General features: G+C 45.3%; 1 long non-coding RNA gene across 1 annotated transcript; it reads left to right on the top strand.

Moving 5' to 3' along the window:
• The first annotated feature begins 729 nt into the window (after positions 1-729).
• On the top strand, positions 730-7,044 carry LOC138157647 (uncharacterized). Its single transcript, XR_011167424.1, has 3 exons — positions 730-1,429; positions 1,624-1,790; positions 6,839-7,044. It is a non-coding gene; the product is annotated as an uncharacterized lncRNA (long non-coding RNA).
• Positions 7,045-7,806: the final 762 nt, after the last annotated feature.

The raw sequence follows: 7,806 nt of genomic DNA, 5'->3' as shown, positions 1-7,806 counted from the left end.
CCAGCCCCTCCCTGGCCCGCTTTAGCGGGGCTTCCCTGCCATGGGCTGGCCCAGAAGGAGGAGGGCCCTGGCTCTGGAGCGACCAAGGTTTCAAGGCATAGCCCCGAGGGCCCTGCTCCGTGCCTGCCTGCCCACCTCCTTTAGCCTGGGATTCAGAGCTGCGTCCCGGCTTGCAATGCACACAGAGAATAATCGGCCCAACTGGGAGACCGATCGATTAGATCCCAGACGCAGGCGACCGCGGACGCTCAGACAGTTCTGCAGCCCCCATCCCAGCCCTGGGAGGAAGGCAACACGCGTCCGGAGCAGCAGAAGCAGACCGAAGAAAAGGAGGAGGGGGCGGCTGGAGAGGACGCGACGGGCACTGGCACGCTGAGGGCACACATCCTGCCCTTCGGCGACTGCTGGCCTGAGACGGCGGCTGCCAGGCGCGGTAGCTCCCGGTGCGCACAGAGCCACATCATCGTCCGGCCCACCGGGCCCTTCGCGTCAGCCCAGGGGAGAGCCGAGCCCCCGGAGACTGCCAAGAGCTTGCTCCCCAAGGGGCACGGGCTGCCCAGGAGCTAACGTGCCCTGCCGTCCGCAAGCGCCCGCAGCCGACACCGCCCCAAGCCCGCCCCGCAGCTGCTGGGTGCTGGCGCGGCTCAGCGCAAAGGGCATTCCCGCGTCGGACGGAGAGGAAGCTCCGGGGGATCCATCGGCGCCCCCGGGTGGGCGCGGGAGGTCAAGTTCAGGGCTCAGCCCAGCTTGCCAGGGGCTAAGTCGCGAGCGCTTAGTCAGAGCCCAGAAGGGGCTGGCCCGTCAGCCCCACAGACGCCTGGGTGCCCGCGGCAAATCTGGTTCTGGCTCGGGTTCGGTCTCCGGCTCCGACTCTCACTGGGTTTCCAGGCTTCTGTTCACTCTGGTTGGGGCTCGCTCTGGTCTGGAAGAGGAAACTCCAGGCAGAGAAGGCTGGCTGGGGCAAATGACTGGGGAGAGAAGGTGGAGGGTGGGGGTGGAGAAAGGGAAAGCCTTCCGAACTTCTTCCTTGCAGCCTGGGAAAAAGAAAAGGGGGGCTGGGGGGAGGGCGTTAAAATCCGGCTGTCAGGAGCGGCGGGGCAGCGAGCGAGCGTGGGCTGCTGGGCCCATTTTCTTCCTGGGCTCCGGCTGATGGCATTGGTCTTCCTCCCCCCCTCCCCCAGCCCCAGCGGCTGCCTGTGTTTCCCTCCTTCTCGCCCTCCCTCCCCCTTCTCTTTCTGTGTCTTCTGTCTCTCCTCTTCTCTCTACGCAATCCTACGTGATTGAGGTTTGGATGAGAAATTCTCAGAGGCAGAGCTAGGGAACTGCAGTTCGCGTGTGCTCTGTCCCCTCCTTTACCGAATTGGAGAGAAAACATCCCCTGCCCGAGACCTGCGGAGGAGAAAAGGGCCCCCGGGCAGCCACGGAAAGGGTGTGTGCGCTGTGTGTGTGGGGGGGGGGGGGGGAGCAGCACGAACAGCATGCCCAACTGCAGGATGCACACCTACTGTGTGCAAAAGGTTGATTAGATGTAGGAGCAAAAGGAAGAGAGAGAAAAACACAGTAAGATCCCGGGGTAAGTTCGGCTTAGTTAACGATTTTTTTTTTTTGCATTTGGGTATCCAGGAAGGGCAAGCTCAGTGGCCTTGAGACCACCTGCTGGGCTCACCACCTTTAGTCCCCAAAACAGCTAAGTGAAGGCAGCAAGTCAGAGCTTCCAGAAGAGTCATTCCAATCGCTGATGCTTCCCAGAGACTACAGAAGAGTTCCTTGACCAAGAGGTGCCATCTAAGGTGAGCCTGGTGTAAGGAAAGGCACGCGGACGGGCCAGGAAGATGGCGGTTCCAATCCCTCTGGAGATACCCACTAGACACATGATCCTGGGCAAGTCACTTCCTCATCGAAGCGTCTGCTTCTCTCGCCTTCAAAGAGGTAGATTGGATTGGATCACCTCCCGACTGCCTTCTGGCTCTATGTAAAGCCAAGATCCAGTGTATCTATGCTGGGTTTAAACTATCAGTGCCGCCCAAGGTCGTTTGTAACAAAGCTTGACACTTCCCAGAAAATAAACTACAAGAAATTAGCCCACTTACAGGAGAACAACATGAGAGGGCGTTCTCTCTGTTTTCTCTGCGGGTCAGACTGCATCCTAAGTATTACGTGTTGCTCTAGATACTGTAATATAGGGAGGATGTTGAGGAGACCAGGTACCCAGAGAAGAGTCATAAAAACCGTGAGGACCAGTTCGAAGACATGTGGATGTTCAGCTTGGAGAGAGGAGAGAATGGGAAAATGCTGGGTTGAGGAGGAGAGACTTAATATACATACATGCATGCATATGTATACCTATATGTGTGTATATAGGTGTATATGTGCGTACACACGCACACATAAATTTATATATTTATATATTTGAAGGGCTGTTACATGAAAATGAAATAGATTCCACCCTTTTCTTTTGACCTCAGAGAGTAGAACCAGGAAGAGTGGGTAAAAATTGTAAAGAATTCAATCTAGGATTGATTCCTGGGGTTGAAAGAGAGAAAAGTGAATCCTTCTAATAAGAACTAGGGATCAATGGACAAGGCTGGGTTTCAATCAGATACTGGATCATGACAGTGAATTATGAAGTCTGAGGTCCCTTCTAATTCTGATATTGGGGCAGAGCCTGGGAGAACTCATCTGCTTTCCCCCCTCCGCTGACACACAGTCATTCTGAAGTCCCTAAGACTTTTTCTCTGGCTTCCTGAGTATACACTCTTGTTTCTTTTAGAACAAGTATATGATCCTCTATGAGTCCCATGTCACATGAGGGGCACTTGCCCAGTAAATGCAAACAATAGATACTGAAAGATCACATATCTATTCTCCTTCCTCTTTATCAAGCAGAGCCATGCTGCTGAGGGCCATTAGCAAGAGAGAATCCAAATTCTTTTGCTAAACTGTCTGGAGGAGTGTTCTGCCAAACAGAGCACATGGGCAAGTGGTGTGTTCAGCTCTAGGTACCGCATATGAAGGACTTTAACAAGCCTCAACACATTTAGGAGCCTGACCATGTCATGTGAGGATCAATTAAATGGAAGAATGTTTAGTAGCTCTGAGAATCTCTGGGGAAAAGGAAGCATGTAGAAGAGCTATCTGCAAGCATGAGAAAATATCAGCTCGTTATAATATGGCACAACTTCCTGACATTACAGCAGTACAAAAGTGGAATGGGGTGCCTCAGGAAATTATGAGTTCCTCCATTCTAGAGATCTTCAAGTGGATGCTGGCTATATACATTGAAGCCAATACTCTCCTTGAGCTACAGGTTGGGGTAAAAAGTTTATTAGATTATAGATTTAGATCTAAAAAGTGTCTTGGAGACAATCATGGTTTTCTCCCTCAGTTTCCAGAGAAGATAACTGAGGCGTAGAGAGATTAATTGACTTGTCCAGCATCACACAGTTAGTAAGTATAGGAGTCAGGATTTGAACTAATGTACATTTACTTCTGAAACTAACCCTCCATCCACTTCACCACTTATCTGCCTCAAGAAGTCCACCCAACTCTTAGATTCTAAAAATACATACATATATGCATACATATGTACATACAACATACATACATACATACACACAAGTAGACTCTAAATAGGGTCCATGAGAACATATCAAAAGGATGATTGGAATGCAAAACTGAATTCAATAACTACCATTCAATAAGGATTTATTAAGCACTTATTCTATACAATGCAATGTGCTAGATTCTAGATGTGTGACCCTGGGCAAGTCACTTAGTCTGTTTGCCTCAGTTTCCTCATTCATAAAATGAGCTATAGAAGGAAATGGCAACTACTCCAGCACCAGAAAACCTCAAATGGGGTCACAGAGAGTCAGGCATGACTTTAAATGATTGACTTTAAATGACCAAACAACAACAGATAACAGCTTCCAGGAGGGGAATGAGATGGCATCTGGACATAAGTAAATAAAAGCCCTACCCTCAAAGATCTGTCATTCTAATGGAGACCATCAATTACCATGCAGGGGCAAGAGTCTGCCTGGGGAAAAGGGTGGATTTGCATAGAAGGAAAGCAAGGAGAACTTTCCATGTGAGGCTGCTTAGGCTAGTAGCTGTGTAGATACCGGCTGTCTAGGCAATTTTAACCAGATGAGTCTTAGGCTGCCAGTTGGGGTAAGAGAATTTCAGAATTAGTTTGACAGCTGCTTAGAAAAGGATCATGTTAAGAATGGGTATCTTACAGGGCAGATTAAGCGCATTGCATGGTAAACAAGGAGGAGAAACCCCAGATCTCACTGACTACACTTCTGCGCCAGCTTGACTTGGTTGAATGAGAATGAGTGGAATGGTCCACAGTGTTCTGACAATAGTTTTTTTTTTTGTTTTTGGTTAAAATATATTTTGCCAAACATGAGACACAATGCATTTCAGTGCATATGAGTGGGGGCTTAAAACCAACTGCTAGCACCATATGGATATTATCGATTAAAGAGTTGTCCAAATTCAGCAAAGAAAGTTATTTTACTTGGCCAATAGAATTCATCCCTGAGTTTATAGCAAGACAAGAACCAAGTGACTTACTGAGGTCCCTCTGTCTTTGATAAAGCAAAGCCCTCTCTTCTGACTCACAGCCGTCCGAATGAGCAGAAAAGCCCTAGCCTACAGCTAGAGATGTTAGCATCAGCAAAGGATACTTGGAAGGAATGACCTGAAGGTCTGGAAAAGAACTAATGGAATGAACATCCCAAGCATCATCTCTCCCCCCTCCAAAATAGCAACTCTGGGTCAAGTGGAGGCAGAAAGAAACACTTTCTCACAGAAATCTGGCTACTACTCTCCGGATACTGAGAAGTGTTGAGACTGCTCTCCTTTTGGCCAGCTGCCTCAAAGTCTGATAATTTTTCCTCTAACCCCCAAATGGCCTTATTGTTGTCTTATGGAAACAAATTCACTTTAAACAGTATTTGCTTTTTCATCCTTCATATGAGCCGACTTTGTTTTTGTTTTTGTTTTTCCATTTCTGTGTGGCAATTTTGACCTCGAATTACCAGGTAACTAATGGAACATATCTCAATGTTTAAGATAGAGAGAATCAGATAAAATCTGCTATTTGGACAGATGTTGAAACTCTCTTCTGCATTTTGACAAGTCCAAAGCCAGTTCGGTATGTAAAACAGATCGATAGATATGCCCATAGCACTACTGACAACCAATACCCTTCACTTCCACTGAAAAGAGGAGTATTTTCTCCAACTCAAAAATCTATCTTAACAGGATGTTTTGCTTCTTGTATGCCATCAGATAAGCTGTTTTATTTAAGAACTACAGGAGCTGGAGCCTTTCAGAGTGGTTGTCTACTCTTAATTATTTATCCATCTGGATTATTTATCCCATTGTTAACTTCATCATGAAGCTGAGGAAGATGAGTCAGGCACAAGATGCTGGAAGGAGTCATAGTCTCAGTGTTTGTGAGGTCTTCAGAGGTTAGCTGAGTCTGCACAACTAGAGAGCACAGTGGATGGAGCTAGGCCTGGACTCAGGAAGATTTGAGTTCAAGTCATACCTTGAACATTCCCTTGCTGTATGACCTGCGTAATCATTTAAGTTTGATCTCTATTTCCTTACCTGTAAAATGTAGATCATAACAGCACCTCCCTCCTAGGATTGTATTAAATGAAATAACACTTATAAAGCACTTAGCGTGATGCCTGGCTCACAGTAGGGGTGCATGAATCCCTTCCCCCTGAAAGGCAGAATGTTTCTCTACCATTCCCTGAAGTGTGGCCTGACGTTCTCCAGGACCATGTAGTTCAGTACCTGTGGAGGAAGCCCATTGGGACAACTCTAACTGTTGGGAAGTGACCCTTTATGTTGTTGGTGACTCATTTCAGTCATGTTCAACTCTTCATGATCCTGTTTGAGATTTTCTTGCTGAACATACTTAGGTGGTTTGTCATTTTCTTCTCCAAAACATTTCACAGATCAGAAAACTGAGGCAGCTAGTGTTGAAGGACTTGCCTAGGATCACATAACTAGTATGTGTCTGAGGCCAGATTTACACTAAGGAAGATGAGACTCTCTGACTCCCGGTGTGGTCCTAATGTCATTCCCCATAATTTCTTTAATATCCTAAATTGGCACCACAAATTAAAATACGAAGAGTACTGGATCTGGGGTCATGAGACCTGCTCCTCAAATTCTGACTTTTGCTGAGATGGTGACCTTTGGTAAGTTATCCCACTTTTTCCAATGGTGATAATGTAGAAATTCATAGAGTGATGGTCTGGGTTCAAATGCTTCCTAATTGGGGGACAATAATTTTCTGCTCTAAAAGATTAAAGGGGGTGTTTGAGACTACATGACCTCTGAGGTCCCTTCCAACACGATTAACTGGAGTTCCCTGATCACATACAAGTTTCCTCAGTACAATGGGAATGTAGTTGATGAGACTGTGACAAGCTCACTCAGGACAGCATTATGCTCTCCTACCATACCCTCATGTAACTTGGTTAGCCAGGAAGGTAAACCTCCCCTTCTGTCCTGCATAGTGTGAAGCTCATGCCCGTGGGCAGTGAGTGTAGAAGCAAAATAGGAGTTGAGTGATTTTGACTTTGCTGGCATCTGTTGTTACTGCCTTATTCCCACTGAACATCAGTTGTTTCCCTTCCTTAATCTTCAGCTTGCCCTCAAACCAACTAAGAAAAACAAATGCTTTTCTTGGGTTTCACATTTATCACAAGTCACAGCTCATTCTAAGTTTTATCTTTGTGACATCCAGAAATAGAGACATGGTTTCTGGAAATGGAACTTATCGTAACATTCATCTTTTGTTCTCTAGAAACTTTCGCTGTTAGTGCGGTCTGCTAGTGTCAAGAACTTGCACTCAGGACAGTGAGTGGTAACTTCCTGCTTCAGGCACTCTGTCAATGGGCAAGATCACGGACAAGCTTCCTGCTTCAGTTTTTAAATTAGTCAAAAGAAGACAATTTAACTGAAAGACTTAAATTCCAAGGATTGTTTTGAGAATAAATGAGATTATATATATGTGTGTGTGTGTGTAATAAAATATGCAAAAAATAGCATTTTGGGAAATTGAAAATACTGTATAAATGTCAGATATTAGTTTTATTAAAAAGTTTCAATGCCCCTACTCCAAATAGCATCAGTGGAGATCACCTAAAATTGTATTTATAAATGAAGCATTAAGTTAAAGTCAGCTTCCCAATAAGTTAATCAAACTAAGCAAATTGGTGGGGGAATGTTATTTTTTTTTTCAAAATATTTGACCATGAAAGCAGAAATCAACATTTTCCCCTAAATATTTCCTAGAATACTTTGGCTAAGTCCCTTGCTTATATCTGGTCCCCATTACTCCTTACAATGCTTTATACTAATGAGTGTCCTTGTCATATCTCTCATCAATAATAAATTTCTGAAGGGAAAGGAATGTCATATATTCTGTTCGTTTATTCCTATATCTACCACAACACTTGAGACACTGTATGATTGCTAGTTGGAATGAATTAGATTTTCATGTCATCTTGTTCAGAAAAATGGGATCTTGTACAAATTTAAACCTCCTCCTCTTGCTTAAGATTGATGTGAGGACATGGAAGAATCTATGACAGGTGAAAGCAATTTGAGTTACTTAGGACAAAGGCCCTAGATCAAAACTTAAAAGAGTATGATTATGTTGTCTAATTTCCAACCTTTCTGACATTATTGACAAGACAGTTATTATCCTCATTTTTTTATAATGGGACACCAAACATTGGAAAATCAATTGACTTCCCTCAGGTCATAGAG

The sequence above is a fragment of the Petaurus breviceps genome, unplaced genomic scaffold (genome assembly GCF_028583685.1).
Source record: "Petaurus breviceps papuanus isolate PSGF00001 unplaced genomic scaffold, PetGlider_PUasm1.0 173, whole genome shotgun sequence".
In the NCBI taxonomy this organism is placed as follows: Eukaryota; Metazoa; Chordata; class Mammalia; order Diprotodontia; family Petauridae; genus Petaurus; species Petaurus breviceps.
This window is presented reverse-complemented; position numbering and strand designations above follow the sequence as displayed.